Here is a 27,486-nt window from a genome sequence, read left to right on the forward strand (position 1 = left end):
GCAGAATATTTATGCTAGAAAACTTCTAAATTGGACAATCAACAGTATACTGAAAATTTCATGTTCGAAGTGAATTCAGCTAAAGAAGTCATTTTTTTCCTGCCAAAATTAGTATACAAATTAAATATCATACAAATGTCTAACTTTGGAAGAAAATTAATTCAAAAAGAAAGAAGAAACCCACAGAAATTTCCGATTCAATCAATATCGCTATCGACAACATATCCTATCCTCTATCTTGTTGTCCTTTAATACCTATACACATTTCTCAATTTATTGACACTGACTCACCACATTCCAATATATCCTTATAGCATTGTGATGCTGCTGCTGGTTGCTGGTCCTCGACAATATATATTCTAACCCCAATGTTCATTCTGAAGGTTTCCATTAGTTTCATCCTTCGTATTACATTTTTTTTCTTCTGTTTTTTCTTGTATATTTTTTTTTTTATATTTTTCAATCAATGAACACGTATCCTTTTTCCGCCATTAGCATATGTTGTGCTTAACTTATATCCTGGGTGCTACATATATTATACCAAGAATTCAGCTGTTGTCTCTGGCGGACGCTTCTGGTGGTGATATCAGTATTAGCATCTTCAATTCCAGTGCTGCAAGGAGAACAAATACAAAAAAAAAAATTGATATGAGAAAAACAGAAGAATGAAGAACAAAAAAAAAAAAAACAACTAACATAGAAGGATAAAATGTAAATTTATATTCAGAGAGATAGGAGATACATGTTCTATCGAATCGGTATGCACACATATTGCATAGCATCACATCAAAAAAGATACACTTAGGTTGCTACAAGTAAAAACCACTTTGTGTGGTCTGGAAACAAATGAAATAAGAATATCCCCTCCCAAGGATCGTCCCGAATATAACCAACTATTGGACCCCATCCTTTCACCCCCTTTTCCATGGGCTACCGCGGCGCATCTTCATCGAGGAGAGCAAGTGGTTATGAAAAATTCATTAGGTTGCCTAGAGGGCACACCTACTGGATTGCACACAAAACATGTGCCATGTAGAGTAGTCGTAGAGAGCCATCTCAAGCTATCAAACTATCTCTAGACATCATGTTGTAAGTTTGATGTGTGTGTGCATGTGCAAGCTGTATTTATATTTTGTAGAATATAAACTTACAGTGGAATTCAAGAGTCTGGAGGGGTGCATGGGAGTATTATAAAATTGCAAAAGGAAAAATATTGATAGAGTTTCCATCTCCTGCGGCTAGATAATTTTCAATCTAGGTTCCAAGGATATGTTTTTTTTTTTTCTTTCAGTTTTTTTTTTTTGTATTTTTTCTTTTGTATTACTGCATATCATTATGCTGATGTAGTGTTTTTATTTTAAGTTGCATTGGAATTCAACACCCGCACACTAAAGGTGCACGTTGATGATGGTCATGATGATGATGACTAAGGAAATCCAAAATAGAATACTTGAGTTTTTGAAGATGAGTGTGTTAGAATTTGTATTGAAGTAACGGTATTTTGGGAGAGTTTGTTTTTGTTTATTTAGTTATTTTGTAAAAAAAAAGTTAGGCAAATCTGAAGTAAGATATGGAGTTTCACCAACAAAAAAAAACTATAAATGCGTAAAGTTTGGATATAAAATTAATAAAAATCATTGAAGTAATTATTTAAGAGTTGAACTTTCACATAATGGAAGTATGGGACCAAATTAAAATTAATATCAACCTTTATTTGCCTACTACTTCCTGAAAGGGATTGGCCTTTCTTTGAGATATGAGAAAGCGTAAGTTGTACAATGGTTGGCACCCCCGATTTTTGTACCAATTACACCGGCACACAAAATAAAAAAAGTGTCATGTACCAGGAACCAGACCTATCTTTCTATATGTTTTTAGGCACGCTGAATCCGAATTTCAAGTCCGTTTGGCCCGGTCACCCTCCAGTTTTGTGCTGTGACTGCATTTTGTTTGGATTTTTATGACATTTTTGGAGTTTTTTGCATTTTTCTCAAAACTGAAGAGTGTTCGGGCAAAACGGACTTGAAATTCGAATTCAGCGAGTCCAAAAACATATAGAAATATAGGTCTGGTTCCTGGTACATGGAACTTATTTTTTTGTGTGCCGGGGATGAAAGCGAAATTTCGCGACAGTGCCAGCACACAAAAAAAAAAAGTTGTATGTACCAGGAACAAGACCTATTTTTCTATATGTTTTTGGACCCTCTGAATCCGAATTTCAAGTCCGTTTTGCCCGAACACCCTTCAGTTTTGAGAAATATGTAAAAAAGACCCCAAAAAAGGCAAAAAAAACTTCCTTTTTTTTTAGTTTTTTGCATCTAACTCAAAACTGGAGGGTGACAGGGCCAAACGGACTTGAAATTCGAATTCAGCGTGCCCAAAAACATGTAGAAAGATAGGTCTGGTTCCTGGTACATGACACTTTTTTTATTTTGTGTGCCGGTGTTATTATTTATTCAGGTCTATTTCATTCTCAGTCCCTTTAATTAGTAAAAAAGTAAAGCCGTTCTAAGTTCATGAAAAAAGTGCAAAAAATACAGTGTTCCCGCTAAAGACAATGGATTTGGTAATTGTCCATTTTTGATTATTTTTTTAATTTTTAGATGAAGATTTATTTCTTTTTAGCTTAACAATATATAATAAATTAAATGTTTTTAATTGTTTTTTTTATATAAAAAATATTTTCAAATTAATTAAAAAGGGGTGTCAATAATATGGTCCCATATAAGGTAGTGGTATTATTGGCAGGGGGTGCCAATTATGCGTGCTTTCGCACATCAATCGTTGGCACTGCCAATAATTGTACCTTTAAGACTGCCAATAAATTATACCATGTATCCGTTATAAGTATATTTTTGAAAAAATGGGGGAAAAAGAGCTCAAAATGTTTGATAGATTTGCTAAAAACTCGTTACAGATGATTTGTACGTGATTTCCAAACTTAAAAAGATTTAACTTCCAAAAATTATCTAAGATAAAGGTATATAATTTAAAATGCAAGAGCCAGTAGATACGACCCAGTCGTATGTACATTTCATTTACTTTTTATTTGCGTTAAATGAAGATTTTTTGTTATTTATTTAACTGTTTTTAACCCTTTCGGACCCAGCGTTACTCTCATGTAACATATTTTTAAAAATTCGTAAAAAATATTCCATTAAATATTTTTTTAGATTTCTATGGCTTGATTGAAAGATAATAATGTCTAGTTACTGGATTATTACAAAAAGTTAATCAAATATCATAGCTTTAATTTTTGTTTATCGAAAAAGGGACTGAAATTCACATTTTTTTTCTTTTATGGTCATAATTCTGAAAAATAAAATATAAAAAATGTTAATTCAGAAAGTGTTTTGTTTTTTGGCTTAGTAGCATACATTATTATTGTTCTATAAAAAATTATTTTCCCAGTTGTCCGACTTTTTTTGGTGGTCGTAGGCAGTACATGTTACTTACATGCAACAAGAGAGTAACACATTATTTTTGCTATTTATTATTTTAGAAAATAGCATTATGCTATTCATATTTCTTAGTTGTTATGTTTTTGACACGATGATACTGAAAAAACATTTTTTAATATTGATTTTCATAGCTTGGGTTCGAAAGGGTTAACTAAACTTTGAAAAAACTATCATGAAAAACACTTGTGTTTCTTTCAATTTTGAAGGTGCCAACAATAAATTGTACCTGGGTGCCAATGACACTGATAGTTCGATTTTGCAACAGAAGCGAGACACATCGATTCTAGTTAATTCGAGTATGCTGAATTCAGTGGTGGCAACCGTTTTGAAAGTTTGGCTCAAGTTTTCGAGATATTTCGAAAATAAAATCTTAGGTCGGGAATATTAAAATACTGATAATTTCGAATAATTAAGTTTTTTTAAGCAGTTTTTAGTTTAGAGAAAAGCTATTCCTGTATATATAGCTATATGTTTAACACTATTCCAACCTAGATTGTTATGTTACGGTCGCTTACAAAGTATTTTATAAACAAAAACTTCACTTTTTCATGTTTTTTTTTATTTTGTTGACTTTGATTCGGGATATTTTATATTATTTACATAGCATATAATTCCAAAAATGAATAAAAAACTGCAAACCTGAAAAATTTCACTAGTGAAAATCAGTCTATTAAGCTAAGGAAATGTGTTAAATAACACTGGTAACTTGTGATGTGTGATCATCTATAATTTTTTTAGTAATTAATTATCGGATTTCATCCTAAACCTCTGAGAATCCTAAAACAGGTTAAGATATTGGAATTTAGATTGGCTTTTGAAAGAATATATATTACACAGCCACACAAAAAAAATAAAAGTTCTGACCTGGGGTTGCGACTAGGTTTTTCATATAGTTTTTGAGTCGCTGAAGCCGAATCTGGAGTCCGTTTTGCCCCATCACGTCAGGTTTTCGAGATAATCTCAAAAAATGTCACGAAAAAATTTTTTTCTCAGATCTGGATGTGCAAATATGTTAATCATATAGTTTTTGGATCGCTGAATCCAGATTTGAAGTCAATTTTATTCTATCATGTCAGGTTTTTGAGATATCCTCAAAAGATGTCAGATAAGAACTTTTTTTTTTGAGTTTAGACATTTTTTGAGGATATTTCAAAAACGTGACGTAATACGGCAAAATAGACTTCGGATTCGGTTTTAGCAACCGAAAAACTATATGAAAAACCTAGTCGCAACCCCAGATAAGAAATTTTATTTTTTTGGTTTTGACATTTTTTTGAGGATATCTCAGAAACCTGACGTGATAGGGCGAAATTGACTTCAAATCTGGACACAGCGGTCCAAAAACTATATGATTAACATATTCGCATATCCAGATCAGAGAAAAAAGTTTTTTGTTTTCATGACATTTTTTGAGGTTATCTCGAAAACCTGACTTGATGGAGGCAAAACGGACTTCGGATTCGGTGTCAGCGACCCAAAAACTATATGGAAAACCTAGTCGCAACCTCAGGTCAGAACTTTTATATTTTTTGTGTGGCTTTATTATTCGATAATAGTCTTGGTTTAAGGTTTATTTTTGAAGTTAAAATTTTAATCAAAACTACTCAACGTTTTTTGATTGATTTGGTTACATTTTCAAATTTGTCCACGAGTGAAAGGGAAAGAATCTCTTTATAGATAATTTCAAATTTCAAGGAAATTCTTGTTATTGGTGATATCTTTAATTTCATCTCAAATTCTATTTGGACAAAATTATGCAGAAAAAAAATAATATCTCACTTCATGAAAATGGGTAGAATAAAAACTGAAAATAACAACTTATAAAATTATAAGCCAAGTTATAAAACATGTACTTGTTCAAGATTTATGATGTTAAATAATGCTAGAATTTTAATATTGAAATTTTAAGTAAAATATCCAGACATATAATGTACCTATCTCTTATTAATCAATAATTAACTTGAATTTCTATTATCATGATGAATTTTCATTCTTTAAGATTTAAAACCCAACCCTGAAGCTCTTTATCGAAAAAAAAAGTTTTAATATGCCCTAACCGCAAAAATATTTAATTTCAAAACTAATTACAGCCGCATATCCTCAAGGAATACAATCACCAATATTTCCTTGAATTAAATTAAACGCATGACCTACAAAAGCAAAACAAGAAAATAAATAAAGAAACATCTTCAAAAACTTTTTCCAACTTAAGAGAAAAAAAACATTGAATAACATACATATTCTCTAATTAACCCCAAAGCATAAAGCTCATTTTTTTTTGTTTCTTTTTATTTCTTCCGAATTAAGGATCAAAGAAGAAAAAAAAAAAATAATGTAATAAATTACAGAGTTCTTAAAGTTTATCTTTCGTATAATATGAACTTCCTTATCTAAGCAATTAACATCAAACGATATTACGAAAAAGCCTTTTTGCTTGTGTGCTCACCAAAAATCTTCCTTAATGCCCTGAAAATCATCTTATAAGCCTACAGTTTTCTCAATTAATTAAAATAACAAATTGAACAATGAACAATAAAAAAAAAAAAAATGAAGAAACAAACAAATTCTTACATAAGAATAAAGCAAATAAAAATGTTCCTGCCAAAAATACACTAAAACGGAAAAAAATATATATGTTGGTTTACCACCACCAGGCAATTGGAAGAAATGCTTTATTTCACTTTCGCTTCAGTGAGCCAAAATAAAACGGTCCATAAATCTTTTGGCCTAGAATTTGAAATGGAGAAAACTTATATATACAATGTTAAGGAAACAGCAAAAAAAAAGGAAACAGGATATCAACCATAGTCTCCAATAATATGTTGTGTTACTTCAAGGTTCACTACTTTCTGATCACAAACATAGAATAACAGACTCATTCCAATTCGACGTCTTTATTCAGCAGAAAGGACGACTCTATTGAAGAAGACACATCTCTCTCTCAGTAAAATGAAGATGAAAATCTTTAAGGACATTTATTATTTATGTATTTTATGTGTACCAGCAAACATTCTCGTCCTAGAACAAGCTTATATGTATTCTTTGTTCCTGTATCCACCCATAACCCCGCACCTGAAGCCAAAAATAACAACTAACGTTATACTATTTTCGACATGAGTGTACTTAATGTGTAAAGTACAAGTACTCCATAAAGAGAACAAAACACAAGTCCTTTGCTTTGGTTTTATGAAATTACTCCTTCCTGACATAAAAGTATAAAAATATAAAACTCATAAACACACACATCCACAGATAGTGATACATTATGCATAAGATAAAATGTATCCAAGTACGAGTTCTAATTCTACATGCAAAATGTTTTGTACGACGAATGTTAAATAAATTTAAAATGTTTACTCAGGACACACACGTTATTCAAAAACATCTACAAACACTGAAATACACACACAAACACACACATACGAATTCAAAGAAATTCGTATCTAGTAGTTAGATATTGCTTCTGGCTCCATGGAGTCTTCTTTGATAGTCAAATATAATGTTCTTTTTGAATTTTATCTGTTTAACTAATTTAAGGATCTAAGTTGTACAAGAACAGACATTATATCAACAACAACAACACAAACGAACAAAAAAAAAAATACACAGAGAAAAACAAGGAATAGAACTCTAAGAAGCATTCACCGAATAGAAAATACAAGCTTTTTAGTGTGTTTAGTGGAAGCAACCCACAACGTATCGTCCTTTTCTTTTGCACACACACAAACACACAGTATTTATATGGATGAGTATACTCGTATCTACATAATTATGTGTGTTTGAATCTTGTTGAAATTTAAGTATACTGTGTATACGTAAAGTTAGTTTTCGACAACTAAATTCATTCAAAAACGTTATATTATTTTTATACACTCCGTGTCATTTAATTGAAGTCTTTTTATTGCTTAAAATCACAATTTTTTTAATAAAAATAAAATAATATGCATGGTCACAAGCTATTTCTCGAATGGTAATAAACAACATAAACAATTAATTTTAATCTAATTTTATAAGAAAAGTAACAAAAAAAAGTTATTAAAATTATTTTAACCTCATTTTTGTACATCAACAAAAAAAATTAGAAAAAAGTTAGAAAACAATTTTTTAAAATAAATACAAATTAATAAATACAAATTTTCATTTTTCAGAATAAGAAAGAAACTGTTTTCCAACACAAACAAAAAAAATAATCAATCCGTTTTCAAAAACTTGATTTTTCAATATTTAAAAAATCCAAAAACGTTTTTGAAAACAACTTTAACGGTTTTGAATAAAATAATGAAAACCAATAAAAAAATAATTAACCTGTGGGCTTAAACAAATAAATTCCGATTTGTAAAAGTATAATAAATGTATTTGTTCGACCATTATCCTTTCAAACAACTGATTTCTTGATTTTAAACTTTCTGCAATATATTTTAACCGATTGAAAACAAAATTCTTACACAAAAAAGAATGACTAGCTAATTATAAAAATACTTTAAAAAGCCTCAGTGTTGGATTTTTTTATAATATGTATTAAAAAAAAATTTCGAAAAATCAATTAGGTATTTGAAAACGGATTAATAACACTGGTCAACAAAATTAAACTTTTTTTTTGTTACAGAAACCAAGGTATACTTTTCTATAGGATTTTGGTGTGCTGAGCTCAAATCCGAAGTCAAAAAAATTCTATCACATCACGTTTTTGAGATAATCCCGTTAAAATATCGAAAATGCCGCTTTTTTACCAGTTTTCGAGATTATTTCTTAGCTTTTGGTTATTTGTTCTAAATAAATTTGTAACAGTTTCTAATAGAACTAAATGTTGTCTTTCTAAATCCGTTTAAATCTTTTAAAAATCTCTTATCTTCTTTGAGAAATCTGAAATTGAAATCAACGTGTTTGGTATATCTCATGTTTATTTACTTTTAATAGCGAATCTCGAAAAGTTCTTTGCCAATCGCTTTCAAATTTTGACACAACGTTTCATTTAGAATCTTGCAAGTTTTTATATTTGCGAAGGTGGTGAATCGCAGTGAGATACATCAAAGCGTGACCGTGTCAGATACTTATACTAAATAATTACTAGTGAGAAAAATATAATTTTTTTTCTTGTTAAAAACAAGATAAGAACTTACTGGAATGTAAATGAAACGTTGTGTCAAAATTTGAAAGCGATTGGCAAAGAAAATTTCGAGATTTATTATTAAAAGCAAATAAATATGAGATATACCAAACACGTTGATTTCAATTTTAGATTTCTCAAAGAAGATAAGAGATTTTTTAAAGATTTAAACGGATTTAGAAAGACAACATTTAGTTCTATTAGAAACCGTTACAAATTTATTTAAAACAAATAACCAAAAGCTAAGAAATAATCTCGAAAACTGGTAAAAAAGCAGCATTTTCGATTTTCTAACGGGATTATCTCAAAAACGTGATGTGGTAGAATTGTTCTGACTTCGGATTCGAGCTCAGCACCCAAAAAACCTATAGAAAAGTATATCTTGGTGTCTGTAACAAAAACCTTGTTGACCAGTGTAATTTTTTTGAAAATTTTGATATAATGTACCGAATAATATTACTCGATACATAATATCAAAATTTTCAAAAAAAAAATTATTAATCCGTTTTCAAATAAATCCTGCTAGATGAGAAAAATTTTACTGCACAACTTCAGATTAGAACTCGTATTTTGAGCCAAATTTGTTACAAGTGGGTCCCAAAATTATGTCTATCTATGCCAACACTGAAATTTGATTTCAGAGACATTAATGATGATATTCGGTATAGTCTATTAATTTGAAGAGCATTATTCTCATTAAAAAACAAAAATGTTAATTTATAAGTTATAATTTATAATTTTGACCTTTTTCAATATAATTTGTTTCGTATTTCTCAGTTCTTCTATTAAATTTTTAGTTTTTGATATGAATAACTTGATATAAAAAACTGCATACATGACATAGGTCCTTGAATTCTGACGTCCCAAAATTAAAAAATTGTTAAGTGGTAGTTGTTTTTTTTTAATATAAACAAATGATTTTAATTAAGAGTCCCGGAGTGTATTATAATACTATACGAGGATAGTATTTCTACTTCTTTGAGTCGTTTGTGTGGTTTTATTTTTGCGAATAGGTAACAAATGTTTTGGTTGCGTGGTATGAGTTGTTGGTAACATGAAGACGTCGTCGGTCGCCTTCGTGGAAAGGTGTGGCATGCTCAAGGATGTCAAGTTCGTCGTTGGTTTCGTTTTGGTTTTATTTTTATAGCTTTTTTACATTAAAATACGTTGCTGTTATGATATTTTTGCTGTTTTGTATAAGTAAAAGTCTTGTAATATAACCTTTATCGTATAGAAATAAAGCAAGAATTTTTCTTGTAGTAATTTTTGTTCGCATGATGTTACTATAGTACTATTAATGTGTATATATGTAGGTATCATGTAGCAAATGAAAGAAAAAAAAAGAGTTCATAAAATACTTTATGTGTGTTTCATGTGAAAAAGGATAAAATACCAGAAATTATTCTAGGATACATGTACTGACTCTTTATTTATAATATGTAGTTTTATTTTTGTTGTTATTTGTGTTACTTACATATTGATAAGCTTATTTGAAAATGTTATTCAATAGAATTTTTATTGAAAATTATATTGAAAAAATACATTATTTATTGAACGTGAATAGAAAAATTCTGAAGTAAAAGCTTACTGATACAAAAAATTCTATTACATTTTTTTTATTAATATTCATTTTGATAGATACTTCATTTAAGAACTATGTTGCTTGCACCATGTTCGCATTTTCAATACAAATTGTTGATATACAAAACTATGCAGGAACATAATAATTTTGACTTAGACTAATGTGAACGCGTAATATGATTTTTTGTATAAAAACATAAAATAAAATGCTTGACATTCAAATAATTATAAGAAATCAGTTAGTTTGAGTAATAAGACGGCTATACAATTTTTTTTACGAACCGTATCAGTTTCCTTTTTCTTGAATTTAAAAATAACACTCATACACCACAGTGACCCACTTATATAATATTTTATCGAATTGGCTGTATATATGACGGAGTTGATTTTGAATTAGTAAATGAGAGAAGATACAACATCAGTCAATTATTTTTAATAAACATCAAACCCCTTAAACATCCACTGACATAAAGAAAAATATCAAACCGAATTTTCCATTTCAGAGACGACAAAAATCCGGATTCTGGGGTTTTTATGTTTGGTAAACTGGCTGCCAATCTCGTAGACTTGAAAATAATTATTAAATCAAAGAAATATATTCCATCACAACAAATATATTTCTTTCAAGTAAATTATGTAGTAAATTATTCTGAATTCTGATCAAATGTTTCTCTATGAGGCGTTTGAATATGAAAATGAATGAAAAAAAAGGAAATATCTTAAATTCATGTGAGATTTCACGTTTTCAAGAACAAAGAAGAAAAATTTGTGCTTATTAAATAAGATTCTCTTACCTTTTTTATTCTTAATTGATTAGTACGGCAGTAAAGTTTATATGTATTGTACACGATCAGAAGCTGTTTGTTTTCTGAAAAGAAAAATGTGAATTTTTAGAGGGAAAATATTTTTTTTTTTTATAGTGTATAATAGTGCTATATTATTGTCATGTTGTGGTGTATTTTAGTATTGCATTTGTATTTATTTATTTTAATTTTAATTCAACTTTTTTGGATCTTTTAATTTTTTATAAAAATTTTCTATGCTTTTCTTCCTTAAAGAAGTTAAATATTTTTGATCAAATAGGCACAAATTTACGCGTCTCATTTAGAAATAAGAATAAATACTTTCAATAAAAACATTTTTAAAACCTTTTTGTAAAAAAAATAAAATTTTTTTTTTTCCCAACTTATAATGAACTATATTGTCATAGCCTTGTACTCATAACTTTAATCATTTGAATACTTTGCATCTGCATAATCTTCTAGGTAGGTAACACTGAGGATTTTTTTTTTTTTAATTTGTTTCTAATTTTTATTTTACAAGAACGAAAAGTCGGTTTTTTTCACTAAAAACCGAATTTTCACTCAAAGTGTTTCAAAAATTGATGAATTGAAATTTCAAAAAATTCTCAAAACGATACCCATATTAGGAAAACTATTATTTAGCGAATGAATTTTTATTATTCAAATCGATGAAAGTGAAAGCAATTTTTGAATAATAGAAAAATATCAAACACTTTTTGGCGTAATTTATTTATTTATTTATTTCGTCAAGCAGAGTTATAAATCTCTTATAGACTACAGAATACAATAAGACTTATAATATATATATTCTACCCAACAGCGAAGAAAAAAGATATAATATTTTTTTTAAATACATCTCTGCTTAAAAACATATTGAAATCAGTAATGTTACAAACTGAGTTAGCCTGTCTTAAACAACGAGTAATAGCTTCATTGTAACCATAATTCACCTTGTAAAAAGGGATCTCAAATAGCAATCGAGAACGAAGATTACGCTCAGGAGCATACCAACAGACTAAAGAAAGCTAGAAAGGGCAATTGATTTTCAAGTTAATAATATCTCTTATGAACATTATTTCAAAATATATTCTTCTAGATTCAAGAGATTGAATTCCCAATAACAAACACCTCGAAGTATAAGAAGGCATATCAATATTCCAATGAAGAATTTTGATAGCCATTCTGGTGAAACGCTTTTGAATCCTTTCAATTTTCATAGAATGAGTTTTGATACATAGGGTTCCATACAATGCAGCAGTATTCCAAAATAGATCGAACGAAGCTAAAATATAGTGATCTTAACGTAAAAGGATCTGAGAAATCTTTTGAGTTACGATAAATGAAACCAAGCATTGAGCTTGCTTTGGAGACAATATAGTCAATGTGATCAGAAAAGTTTAATTTAATATCAAATATAACCCCAAGATCTTTTTTTTTTTCAATAATTCTGGCTAAAGGTGTTTCACCTAAACTATATGAAAAAATTAACTTCGATAAAAAGACATACACTGACATTTAGAAACATTTCGAGAGTTGACTTGATTCTGATATAGAGTTTAATGTCGTCAGCATACATTAAACATTTGCAATTATTGAACTGATCAGGAATATCGTTAATGAAAATAAGAAATAATAGTGGTCCTAAATGACTACCTTGCGGAACGCCAGAAGTAACATTTACAGAATCAGAAAGAATATTGTTGATTTGAACACGTTGTGTTCTACCTGTAAGGTAAGATTTTAACCATTTTAAAATCGAGGAGAAAAACCCAATTTTTTTCAATTTTGATAGCAATATTGAATGATTTACGCGATCAAAAGCCTTTGAAAAATCCGTATAAACTACGTCACATTGAAAACCACGTTCAAGGGAGTTAACTAAATAGTTATTAAAGACTACAAGGTTTGTAGTTGTAGACCTCCCATTTACGAAGCCATGCTGAAGAGGAGAAATAACTTCTTTTAAAAGAAATACTAATTTGTTATAAACGATTTTTTCGAAGGAATTTTACAGATCGAACAATAGTTACAAACTTCATTCTTACAAGCTGATTTAAAAACTGGGTGAATGTATGATAATTTCCAAGCATCAAGGAAAATACCTTCATGAAGGGAACGGTTAAAAATGACTGAGAGTGGACAAGCCAGAGCTTTTGCACAATTTTTTAACACTAATGGAACAATTCCATCAGCTCCTGGATGTTTATCATCGTTCAACATTCTCAATTCATCTTCAATTTCTTCAGAACTTGTAATTCACCAATGCTTACTAAGTTTAAGTTAAAATCGGAGTTCTCCATGGTTGATGGTACAGATGGTTTGTACACTGAACGAAAAAAGCTTACGAACATATTGCACATTATAAATGGGTCACTAGATGTTTCACCATCGAAATGAACTATGTTTGGAATACCAGCTGAGCTCTTCTTTTCATTTATGAATTTACAAAAACATTTACTAATTTTTTTTTAGATTAGTCTCCATATTCAAGACATATTGTCTATAAAAGAATTTGTTTAAAAAATCAAACTCCTTTTGTAATCGAAGATATTTGTTATAGAGAACTAAATCATTAATTGAATTTCTAAATAGTTTAAAAGCTTTGTTTTTTCTGTTGTTAATATTTATTAGTTTTTTTGTTTTCTATCATAATAGTCAAAAGTATTGTGGCAACTCAATAGGACACTTCGAATTTATAAGAATTTAAGAAGCAATAATTAAAAACTTTTATCAGCTTTTGAATTTGTTTAACCACAGGTCACTCTGGCGTATGCGTAATCTCTTTTTTTTCTATTAAGAATGTTTAACATTAAAGAACTTAATGTTACATAGTTCGTGATTAAAAAGCACATTCAATTGACCTTAAAAAGGTTAATATTTCGTTATATATATATTCTAAAAAAAGTACAATTTTTAATGAATAAGACCACAAGTTGATTGTTCCAATTAGCATTTTTAAGTCAAGTACCATCACATACATAATTTTCCAACTCAACACGTAATCTGAGTCAAACTCATCTGCTTAATCCAGAAGTGTATGTTCACCGTTGCTATAATTTTTTCCCGGAAGAAAATATAATTCCATTATTTTCATAAAAAAAAACAACTTTTAAAGATAAAATTAGGCTCTATCTTTTGAGTTGAATGGTTTGAATAGTTCAAATTATAATCAGAAAATTTACTTCACCCCTTAGGTTTTTATAAATATTAAGATTTCAATTATTTAACTCTGTTATAAATCTCAGAAATTCACACAAAATCACCATCCCCCAATTGTCAACAAAAAAAAAAGAAAAACTCTGTTAACCATGTTTCTATTTACCTTCATCAAAATTAATTAAAACACGACAAGTGAAATAGGAAAAGAAACAGTCAATCCAATTTTATATCTAAATTTTCCACTCACTTCAACTTCAATTCAGTACTAGAATATGTACACAAATATACAAAAAATACTCTCATCCCAATGCCAAACCCTTAATATCAATTTCCCACACGCACAATATTCCTTTCCTCCTCATCAACTTCAGTTTTTTTTTTTTTTTGATAGGTTGATATTGGAAAAGGCATGATTGGATCTGTCACTTGTTACACACACCTGAAACCTCAATCAAAAGAGTTTCCTTCCATTTTGTTGTTGATACATACATAAATCGATGTAACAATTTCCATCCCAATTAAATGCGTGCCTAACGAAGCGTTATTTAGTTATACGGTCATTACTTTACACACAAGCAAAAAATCGATACAAAAAACTTGTGTGTGTTGTACACTAACAACAACAAGAAGAACAGCAACAATCTACCTTTAGTTCAGATCAGAGTCACCTTATTACCTGGTGTTCCCAAACTCCATTAAACCAACATCCGACCGGTAAAAGCAAAAGGTATAGAAAACCCGGAGGACTCTTTCTCTTCATTTATATACCAACCAACGAGAAAAAAAAAGAATCCCTGAAAAGGAATCAAATATACGAAGAATAATAAACTCCATTCAACCTTATATAGCCTCCCTGTTCCTATAAATAGTCTAGGTTCGTACAATTCACACCAACATACAGTAGCAGAAGAGGAAAAAGGAGAATCCTTTCGCAAATGGGGGTTCAATTAATTGGTGTTGTGTGAAATTTATGAGCTCAACCATGTACTTTCTCTCTCCCTCTATATCAATGTCGATGAGTTTTACGATGTCTCCAATGTAATATAGAACTTTAAAGTTTTTCGTATACCCTTCACCAGATTTTTTTTTGGTCTTTTTTTTCTCATACAAACAAACATCATACATTTACTATCCAATAGCAATTGAAAAGATTGAATGTTTCTTCCCTGACACATACACACACACACACACATTTACACACGTGGTCAAAATTAATTGTCGACCTTTCAACTCAAAATGGCACTATATTCGTTCGTATACCCAAAGTCCTTCCGTTCGGGATTACGTGCACTTTTACACTCTCAATGGACCCAAGCTCTCTCTCTCTATGGTACCTACCTTTTATAACAGAAAAGGCGAACACTAAAAAAAAGGCATTCCAGATTTTATGAGCCCATCCGCAAAATCATTATTAAGGATTGGTCGAGCATAACATAGCCTACTTTAAGCATCGTATAACGTTACCATGATCCTGCCGATTGCACTACCTATAGTCGTGGTGATACTAAACGATATGGCTTCCTCTGTGTGTCCTCTGTCGCACTATTATGCCATTTTGAAAAGCTACTGCTTCTCATATATTGGGTCGTTCGGATAGTTTAATGGGGCTCTAGGAGCAAGTGAGATTTGATGTGTCTGACAGGGTTACCAACGGATGTTTTTTTTTCAAAATTGTTGAAAAATTCCTGAAAAACCTTGAAATTTAATGGCGATGAAGTCTCAAGGACTTAAAATCGTGTCAAGTTGAGGACTTTTAACAAAAAAATTTGTTTGAGGCACGAGGTTTTGGATATCCAAGGCACTATTAAAGGTTTCAGTTTTGAAAAATCTATCTCATTTTAATTCTGCCTATCAGACCTTAATTTTAATTATTTCCACAGAACAATTGGTGACTTGCTTTCAACTTTTTGAGTAGATTGGTATCACTTTTGTAAAAAAAAAAAATGATAGTCTGGTCACATTGATTGACAGAACATCTCTGATTCTGGTGAAATTCTCCTTCTCGACATCCTCATTTTGGGCTCAACTGGTGCATTCTCCTCTGGTTTGCTGAGAAATTTTATTACCTTGAAGCTTTCAAACGAATTGAACCAATTTTTGATTGTTCACTTACACAATCAAATACACACACACAAAAAAGGCCAATAAGAGATACATACAAAATTTCATGTTTTGCAGTGCAGTTAATTTAAGATTAAAAACACACAAGGATGTTGCATAAATCTAAATACTATTTTAAGCTGAAAATGAAAAAAAAAATTATAATAAAGAGCAATCTGTTGCTGGGAATAAGTACTTTCTCTCTCCCTCTCTAAAGTCAATTTTGTTTCCCCAACATTTCACAAAAGTATAACAATTAAAAAGCATTTACATGGGACATTTCTGTTTTTATTGCTGGATGGGTGCTCTATGCGGTACTTTTGCTGTGTTGGTTGGGTTGAATGGTGATTTTGTATGCGGGGGAACTATTAAAGAGAATTTAATTCAGTGACAAGTGCTGTCATAATTTTTTTTTTGTTATAATAATTACTGCAACGAAGAATGATGATGGATTTTTAATGATTCAGCAGTTTTAAAATGAAATTCACACATTTAGAGTTTATTGTTAGAATCTTATAAAGTCAATTGGGGGAGTTAAAAATTAGTTCTAATTAGAATCTTGATTATGGAATGAAAATTTAAATTTAAATTTTAAGTTGGTTTGAGTTTTCAGGACTTCAAATGTTGGGACGATAAGGTTCAACGATGTCAAAACAATGTATATTCATCAAGCCGAATTCTGTTTTCGGAATGTTAATGTCAGGTTTTAGAAGTAAAAGGTGGATTTGGGTCAGTAATTTTCAAGAATAAGTGGTTGAAGTGCTGTTTTGTTTTTCTAGAATGCTAGCTCCATTCTAGAAAAAAAAACAGAACTTTTAACTCATTTACCTACTGTTTTCGGATCGTTCTCAAAAATCGTTCCATATGCTATATAAGCATATTTTCCCTGAACTCTATTTAACCTCAAAAAGCCTAAATAAGTTCTTCCAAAAGATCATCATATAAGAAAGTGTTTTCCTAAAAAGAATATATTAATAGCCTCACTTCAGTGGATGACTTGGCCAGCAGGGATCAAAATTTGGATACACTTACCAAATCGTAAGCTAAAATAAGATCACTGGAAATTTTTAAAACTTCCGGAATCTTGATAGGTAAATTAACGAGACTATCGTGTAGCGCTGGCCTTGGTCACTCTTTTTTACACTCACTAGCCTTCAAGGATTCAAACATACTGATTTTACCATGGCTTCAAACTGCTTTGTCATTTACAACACTTAGGCTGGTGAGTAAAAAAATCAAAGAACTTACTAGACCCAGAGTCACCCTGCTGATCCGTTCGTACCTCGTTTCACTCAACACCTTACAGATCAGCAAAGAATACGATGTGTCTGAGATAATTTCGCAAACCAAAGGTGGTACTGAAGATCATAAGCCATAAGTCACTTACACAACTTTGATAAGGCTGTCAATGTCAAAGCCAAAATTTTCGGAATGAAAATAACCGATCTCTTCTGTTCAAACGCTATCTGACTCCAGAAGCAAGGCCGGTGCTATGTGTAACACAGGTGAGATGTATATTCTGCTAAGGTTATATGAAAAAATGGCCACCAACGAGTGTGATTTGACTCAGCAAGATTTATTCTTGTAAGGTTTTTCAAAGTCGCTGGTCTGTACCATTGAATCACAGTCGGATTCTATAAATTGATATAATTTGAACACAGCTCAAGTCATCGTAAAAATTATTCCGATTCCTCATTTTCATTACAAATTTAACGTCATGCCGAATTCTACTTCTGTACCATTTTTATCTGACGTAGTTTTGATCAAAAAATTAAATGCTTTGCAAAAAAATATTTGTTTGGAAAATTAAATAGTCCTGAGTTATTTGATGAAATCTTTTTTAGTGCGTCTTTGAGCCTTAAAGACATAAGTCGGAAAATCAGAGGAGTCAACATAAAACTTGTAATAAAATCACCCCTTGAAGGGAAAAATTTATTACTGTCCTAAAAACAGTAGATAACAACAACAACATTTGAAAAGCAATATCTTTTAAAAAATATCCAACACAAACATGGTTTGAGACTCTAATTTTTTTGAAAATTTTACTATGTACACAGAAAAGATAAAAGAGTCAAATAGGCTGAAGGTTAGCAATGAGTACTCTTAAATATTAATTTTAATTTTTTTCTTTGAGAAATAGTTATTTCAATTAAACTTGCAAGTAAGTTTGAAATAGGTAAATAGAACTTCATTTTAATAATGTCACAACAATTTTTAATCAAAATGGTAAAATCCATCATCAAAGACCCACTTTCTACATGTCCTCAATCATCTTTATACTACTAAACAATAAATTGTTCCTAGATATCAAAGGTAAGAGTATACCATTTCTAAAATTGCAAATTGTCTTCAAATATAAAAATGTCCTAGTTCATAAACTTTCTCTTTAATTAAAAATTATTTCTATTTTTCTTTTTTTTCTAATCAAATTTTATTTTTAGGGGGAAGTGGTCACCCTTCGTACAGTTTTTACTTATTTTTTTTTAGTTATTTATTTACTCACTCCAGCTTCGAGAAAATAGACTTTATTTGTAATATGTATATTATTACACTTTACAAAAAAATTTGACACTTCTAAGTCAAAGGCTTAAATAGTTATAGCCATTTTACTGGGATTAGATTTTTGTACGAATCCTCCCCACCCGTGGGGTACCTTCGTACAGCACATGGGGTACATTCAAACAGGATATTTAAAACGTTAATTTGACTAACTTTTGATTTGTCAAATGCCAAATATGAGTTTTAAAACATTTAATTACTTATTAATTTATTAATTAATTGAACTTGACTCAGAAAAAAACAAAAACAAATAAAAAACTTAATTTTTCGCGATTCGACGATTCTGAAACAAATTATTATTTAGATATATAAAAATACCAACCTTAATTTACTATAGAATGCGAAAAACTTATTATAGAGGTTTAAATTTCATTTCATAAAACTGTATCTTTGTGTTTTGATTGTTATCTGCTCAAGAAAATTTACTGGCGGGCATACGTATGCGTACGAATGTGCCCCATGTTTGACTGTACGAAAGCTCCCCAAGCTGTACATAATGCAGAAAAATCGATTTTTGAAAAAATGTACTGAGATTTTGCAATATTTATAATTAAAACACAAATTTAACACTTTAATCAACAATTCTTCATTACTGTTTAGCCAAAAATATACTTAACTTAAACACAACATGACATCAAATGTACATAAAAAAATTACTCAGAGCACTAAAAAACACTAAAAGTCTTGTGGCGACCGAATTCGTTGCACTTAGGATTCAAAATTTATCTAGCAGCTCGGCACCTACTATGTCTATGCACACTAGTAAGCACGTGTTTGAATACCGTTTAGTTTTTGTTTTATGCTCACTGTACGAAGGGTGACCGTGTACGAAGGGTGACCACTTCCCCCTATTATGAAAAAAAAACATTTCAATCATCATCTCATTCCCCATTTAAAATTTAATTATTATTAATTTCTTTTTTGTAATCAACAACAATTAATTCAAAAGCAAACAAACATTCTTCAGCATAATTTTTTTTTTGTTCAAAAACAAACCTCCATTAAAAGAGACATGACATTGGGTACCTCCTCATACACTTTTTTAACTAAAGTGTAATAAAATTCAATTTTATTTTTCTCTTATTTTCCTTTTCTTCTCTAAACCTCATCCTCCTTCACTTTTTTGAACTATATAAATTTTCTGATAAAAATAAAAATCAAAACACACCCCCACACCCTCCACCATCTCCCTGAATTTAATTACTTCCTCTTGTAAAAATATAAAGAATGAAAATAAAAAAAAAATAAGAAAATTCAAACGACTTTTACGCTGTGTTGCAACATAGAAAAAGTAATTTCCCCCATTTCGCCCATTAAATGTATACCCTTACAATCGAAAGTTATACTCTCTCTATCCAAAACCCAACCTTCTCTATTTTTGCTTCTATTAAAAACATCCTATTTCCGATACCAAACCTATATCCTCTATATAGCTATTTGTATATGTTAGCAAGTTTTGTGTATAAAATAGAAATCTATATGAGAAGGTATGTTTGTATCCTCCATCAACCAATTTTATGTTATAAAAATTCATGGAAATTTTTTCCCTCAAAAAAAGAGCAGAGGAAAACAAAAATTCTAAAAAAAGACGCAAGAAAATGTAAAAATGAGAAAAAAAAAAAATTGTTTTTTTCGTCGCCATCCTGTCTTCCGTTTTGGAGCTTGGACTATGACGACGACGACGACGCCATTTTGTGGTAATTGTTGGGGTGGCAATAAAAATTGAAACAAAACAAAAGAACATTAGCGTAAAATGCAAAACAGGAAGAAAAAAATAAAAAAAAAAAAAAAATAAAAGAAGAAAACCCCGAATAGAAAGAAAAACAGGAAAAACAAACTTTTTGTTCTACACCAGCACTTTCAAAATAAACAGGACGAAAAGGAAGCCCAACTGGGAACAAAAAAAAAAAAAAAAAAATTGAAACAAAAAATAAAGCTGAAGCAATATTCCCTTTTTTTCAATCGCCACTGGCAACTGGAGTTTTATTATTTTGTTTTTGTTCCATCTTCTCCTCAAGAAAGGACAAAAAGGATGTTCTTTCACAAAAACCTATACCACATCAAGGAGTCCCCCAAAGGAAATACCATTAAAAAGTTGGTATAGAAATTTGTGCTCAGTTGTTTTAGAGAGCGAGCATAGTTGTAAGGAAATTCTTGAAGAACGGAAAAAAAAAAAAACAAATTCTCACCTTGTAACTTAAGTTAACCCTCCTGGCGGACTGGAAAGCCAGTTTTAAGCTTAAACAATCTGTTACATGCACTTGCAACATCAAACTTTTACACTTGTCTCACGGCGGGGGATGTAAGAATGAGCGTCTATATAACCCTTTAAGGACGTGGGAGATCAATTAGGTTAATTGTAAGCTGGTAGCGGTTTATAATATCCAAAACTTCAAAACTCCTCCCAAAGTAATTACACAGCAGTTGAGTATACTTTTGATAAAACGACAGAAAGAGAAATTCTTCACCATATCTAGATCCTTATACAGGACATCTTTTTTCATTATTTTAATTTTTTTTTATTTTCGTCTTTCAAAACACATATACGCAGCTATGTCGTTGTTTTTTTGTTTTTTGTTTTGTATCTAAAATGAACGTCTTTGTGGCACTTATTGTGTCCGGAATTGGATTCCTTGTGAATTGAAAGACGAAAAACAGAGAGAGCGAGAGATAAAAGTGTTCCGGAGGAGGCTTTAGGAATACCAAAAACTTTTGCCTCTTGTTTCGCTTTGTGTCGTTGTTGTCGTAGTCTTACTCGTTGTCGTCGTTGTAGTCCAAAATAAGAGTGGAAAAGTTAGTTTAACAATAAAGTAGGAATTTAACTTTGTTATATTTCTTCTTCTTATTCTCATAGTCAAGACCAAGAGGATGCTAAAAAGAATCCAATGAAAAATTCTCTTTTTCCTACCAGTTTCTTTTCTCTCTCTCTTTATATAAATAAATATATATCACATCATCTTCATCAACAACGTCCTTTGACCAAAGAAAAATAAAAAAAAAAAAATAAAAAGAAGTTTATAAATAAGAAAAGAAAGTAGCTATTCTGCACGAGGAACTTTTTCTGCCTGATCCGCTTTAAGCCAATACTAAGATGGGCATTTGCGAAAAAGGTGCAAATGCCAAGTTTGCAGTGTTTTATTTTTTTTTCCATTCACATCTATGACTTGAGTAGTTTTTGTCTTTGTTTTTTTTATATATTTTTTTTCATTACCACTCTTAGTGGTAAAAACCTTTTGTTTTGAGCGTATGGCGAGATTGAAAAAGATTAAATAGTTGTAATTAGAAAGACAAAACAAAAAAAGGAATGCTATAAAGACAAAAAACTTTTATAATTAAAGAAAAAAAGCTAATTGTAGAAAATCTATTAAGGATTTCTATTTAACTGATGATGATATTGAAGAACTGTAGAATTGCTTAATTGGATGATCAAATTAAATTGCATTTTATTTAGTGAAGTTTGAAAATATACTTTTTTGCTGGAAAATTTTAAGTTATTCTTATAACTTTTCTTAGCATAGCCTTTTTTAATCAATTTACAATAAACACGACCTAACATTTTTTGATGGCTAGTGTTGTTCCACAAGTTTTCTTTTGTGAACCTACTATAGTAACCCGTACCATGAGTCTTAAAATTAAGCAAATGTGACAACGAAATGCTTCCAAAGTGACTGAAATGTGATTTTTTATAACATAATGTACTTTTTGACGATTTTGAGACTTTGAACAGGCATTGCGTATAGCTAGAGACAGTTCCGACCCATTTTGTGGCCATTTTATGCGAATTTTAATGTTCATTTGTAACAAAAATTTCAAGTTCTAAATTTCTTAGAGATCAGACCGGGCTCCGAAAGGTATACATTTTGGGAGTCGTTAAATTTTGACTTAGCTGAACTATAACTATAACAAAAAGTTAGTGCAATTTGTGGTCCTACAGTTTTAAGTAGAGACTAAATGCATATAATCTTACTACGCAAAAAAGGTTTTGCAAAAAAGCACGTATACACCCCAGTGACTACAAAACAAAATCCGCTAAATGCCATGCCATGGAAATAAAATAAACAAATTTTTACAAGGTTAAAGGTAATAGACCCGGCGGCCACTGCAAAAACGTTCAACTCATCGAGCTAAAGAAAATTTCAAATGGGAAGCGAATGAGGGCTATTAGTAGTTGCGAAAACCACAGGTCTTTCCGTCCGCAATTCCGCATCCTGGCACGATTGGCGTGGTAAAGTGCATTGTGCATCTCATAGAGTTAAAAGACAATATTGGTGTCAAATTTAAGGTGATATTGTCAGGTATCAAAATTCAGAGGTCTTTCAGGTTTTTTCATGCAGTCCGTTTTAAGGTTAGAAGCGATGAAAGTGAGGTTTTTCATTAAGTCTTATTTTTTCGTAAGTTGGTCGATGAGTTATAGAACTTTTTCACTATAAAATAAAAATAAGAGTCATTAGCATTTAAATTCAAAACGGTGTTTTGTAAAAAGTTTGATAGATTCTTAACAATGACCCAAAGTATATGCAAAACTACGAATAATTCAGGAAAAAGTCTCAAATAATACGCTCCGCCCCTTTGAACTTATCGAATTAAAAGGCGAATTCAATTTCAAATTAAAGTTAATAATGTCTCCTTTTGAAAACCAGAGGTCTTCAAAGTCAGAAATTCGAGATAAGGTCATGCAGCCTGTTAAGGTTAGGAGCGTTTTTCATTTCTAATGTTCCCAGGCTGGGGTGTAAAATGTCAAGATTTGATCCTACAGACCTCTAAATTTTGAAAGAATATGTTATTACCTTAATTTTGACATCACTGATTCTTTAATGTCTATAATAAAACATTTGCATCGCACCTTTTGTATAATTTTGCCATATATTTTAATAATTTTACAAATACTTTGTATAGATAAAAAATAAACTATCAACAAATGGCTTATAAAACTCCAATGCCAGGAAAGTGCTTCGTTTTACCTTTGATTTGATACAAACAAAACTCCTTAACTCATCCACGAACACCACCAAAAACAGGACTTCAGCCAAAAACTTTTGTTTAGCGCTTCTAACCTTAAAACGGGCCAGATTTTCAACCGGAAGAATTTTGATAGCTGATCACCTTTAATTTGACACCAATATTTTCTTTCAACTCTATGAGATGCACAATGCACTTTACCACGCCAATCGTGCCAGGATGCGGATGAGAAGACCAGTGGTTTTCGTAACTACTAATAGCCCTCTTTCACTTCCCATTTGAAATTTTCTTTAGCCCGATGAGTTGAGCGTTTCTGCAGTGGCCGCCCGCTCTATAATATGTAAACACTAACCACTATGACAGGAAAAAAAATCAATGAAAAGTGGACTAAAAAAAAAATAAAGTTTAGTTTTTGTTATTTTTTTTTTCATAAAAATGTATTTAATTTTCAATAAAGTTTCCCTCAGAAAAAAGGATATATTAATAATATTTCAAAAAAATTGTGAAAAATTAAACTCTTATAATAATTCAAAAATGTAAAAGGTGTGACACATTTTTGTTACGGGTGTGACATTGAAGACACGTAAAATTAAAAAAAAAAATACCTTAAAATTTCAAATATTAAAGTACTATTAACACAGTAAAAAAATAATGGGGTCAGAATAATTGACTAGAGATATTTTTAAACTAAAACATATTATTTCAATTTTAGACAGAAATGCTCATCTACTGGCAGTACAGTTGACTCAAACACCTTTAAAATAATGCTTTCTTGGAAGACTTTTTTATCGTATAAATATTTTTCGTTTTTTTACACAAAGTAAGATGAAAGATACACGGAGAAAAAAAAGGACCTCTCTCTTAAAACAATACGGTTTTCGCTTAAAATAACTGAAACAAGCTTTAATTCCGTTAATTTTAAGGTTATTCATTTAATTTTAATGTGAATTTTCAATAAAAAAAAAAACCGACAAAAAACTAAAATATACAAAATTATAGTCAGTTTTTAGCTTAAGTTGCAGTTAATCATAGTTATTTCCAACAGTGAGATAGGCTGATGGTAAAGCACTAGCCTATAGTGACCCAAAAGTTAGTAGGTCTGATCTCCAGTGTATGTAATTTTTTTTTTTTTAATTAATATGTTTCTACATGAAAATAATATGATTTTCCGCTTAAATTTAGTAGATTTCCTTTAAATGTGTGCATTCTTGAAATTAAAAAGATTGTTCCCCTTTATTTAAGACCGAAGTCATCTTGGCTAATAACCACGAGAAATCCGTTTAATTTAATTAACAAGAAAATGCAAAAAGATCAGCGCATTCAGTTGGCCTCATCCCCTCGATATCGAAATCATAACATCGCCGAGAAAAAGATAAAAAAGAGTCTGGTTTATTAGTTTTAGCCAAAATACCTAAACATTAAACAATAAAAATAATTACAATAGAAGACATTAAAAGAAGACATTTTTAAATGTTTTTATTTTTTCCAGCGGATAAAAGGGTCAAATGACAACTTAAATTTTTGCATTATCGGAATTCATCTCGCGTCATTAGTTTAGAAGTTATCTTTTATTATCTTTAGATCTTTTTTCTAAAACTGTCTCATTTCCATACAAAAAGTTGTAAACCATAAAAACTTTAAATGACGCGATTACTCAAAACTACAAATTTGGCACTTAACCCCTTCTTCTTCTGATGTCTTCAGTTTATTTTTAAGAAGTGGTAAGATTTTCATTACTCTTATTCCATATAAAATGAATTGTAAAACAAATATAACTTTTGTATTTATGACTATTTTTTATTTTTTAATTTATGATTGTCTGCTTGAAGTTAAATTAAACAAAATTATAGCTTTGTAGCGGACTTGTCAGTGAGAATGATGCATTATATTTATTTTTTTTCCTTTTCACTAGGCTCTAAGGCTACTGTTTTTTAAAACAGCTTTCTTCGTAAGTATGTCTTATATTTTATTGTTAAACAGAAAATGATTATTTTTCCTCAAATACAACTCGAGTCAACACCACTTTATAAGATGTCAAGGACTAAATCCAATGTAGGTATGTTATTAAGCAAATTGATTGATTTTTCAAATACAATTTTCTTTTTTTCAAATTTTCAACTAATTCATTCATAGTCCTTATCCTTAACCCCTCTTAATGGCACGTGGCTTAAATCTATGCTTTACTTTTGAAAAAAAAAAAAAAAATGAAAAATTATTGTTTTTTACCTTACAGTCTACAGTAATATTTCAATTTTTCATTAATATTTATTTATGAGAAAAAAAAAAAAAAACAGAAAAAGAAAAGAGTTATTTATGCAGGATAGCAGAATAACAATAACAAGAGCAACAACATGGAGCATGGTAAACATCAACAACAGCATTTATTCCTCTACCATATGTACCTACTCCTTCCTACTCGTCCTTGTTTACGATGTAATGAAGTAATGAACTGACTATGGTTACAACAGTGGTACACACACTCTGTAGTAGGGACTCTCTAGTAACAAACAAAACACAACCCTTTTGCTATTTACACACTCATCGTCATCGTGAGAGCATAAATAATGCGGTATCCTCTGTTAGTAAAGCTTGTGATGGATCCTTGGATGATGAGGAGTATGTTAGAGGGCGGCAGAGTTGGAGTAGGTGGAAGTGGTAGTAGAAAACTCATAAGTGGTGAATCGAAATGGGAGGATATAACATTCATCAAATTCATCACGGTGCTAACCACAAACAAACAAAGACACACATACATTGATATGGAGACATAAAAGCCTGTTAGATTCCTATTGAGCGCATAGAGATAATAAATGACAAATTGCACAACGAAATGGAATGGGATTTAATTTTCTACTTTTTTTTACAACTTTTTTTTTTGTTGTTGTGTAGATTATTTATATATGTAAATATATAAGTATATGCTTGTGCATTCGACAGATGCAAGAAAGTAATAGAGACTTTGTTAAGGATTATGATGGTGTTATACTTGTATATAATATTTTTGAGTTAAACATGTCCACAACAGCTTTAAGATACATTATCACATCAATCTTCCTTTTTTTCACATACACATATAGACAAAATAGAGTCATGATAGATGCGTTTTTTCGTTGTGGTTGTTTGGATGCATTATTTATATCATATTCGTGTATGTTCTTTCCATCACAGGACTAAAAGCTTCTAATGTTTTATTGTTTTTCTTGATGTTGAATTGTGTCCTTTTTCTGTTTGTGGCATTGAATAAATGAAGACACATATTTATTTTTGTAGAAAAAATATTTACTAAAGCGCAATAATGTAGGCAAACAATAAATAGAAGAGAAAAACCCAGCATGATGAAAAAAAGGGATGTATGTTATAAGGGCTTGAATTTTTGCTATAAATCACTCTTAAAGGGACGTTTGTTAAAGATAAATATAAATTTTAAAATTAGCCAAATTGATAATTAAAAATATAAAACGATTGCATAAATTAATGAAACATGTTATACCCGTTTGAATTGGGCCTCTATAAGGTTAAACAAAATTTCTTTCCGTTTTGTTTTTATTTTTTTATTAATTTTTTTGTTTTGTTTTTTCTTTTGTTTTTTTTTCTTTGATAATGAACATACACTGTTAAAATTTTGGTCTAGATTCTTCGAAAATTTGGGTTTCATATGAGGACACACCAAAATTTTATTTAAATTTAATGCTTTGATTGTATACATTTTTAGTGAAGTAAAAAATTTATTGAAATTTGATTATTTTTGTATTAAAAA

General features: G+C 30.2%; 1 long non-coding RNA gene across 2 annotated transcripts in view; it reads right to left on the reverse strand.

Annotated features, from left to right (window-relative positions):
- The window catches only part of LOC129907821 (uncharacterized), a 147,467-nt gene that overhangs the window by 21,652 nt on the left and 98,329 nt on the right, over positions 1–27,486 (reverse strand). The window contains exon 5 of one of the 2 annotated variants that reach the window (XR_008771180.1): positions 292–613. This is a non-coding gene — a long non-coding RNA (uncharacterized LOC129907821). Of the gene's footprint in view, positions 1–65; positions 614–27,486 lie in introns of those variants that run through there. The other variant, XR_008771179.1, reaches the window with a different exon arrangement.

The sequence above is a fragment of the Episyrphus balteatus genome, chromosome 1 (genome assembly GCF_945859705.1).
Source record: "Episyrphus balteatus chromosome 1, idEpiBalt1.1, whole genome shotgun sequence".
Classification (NCBI taxonomy): domain Eukaryota; kingdom Metazoa; phylum Arthropoda; class Insecta; order Diptera; family Syrphidae; genus Episyrphus; species Episyrphus balteatus.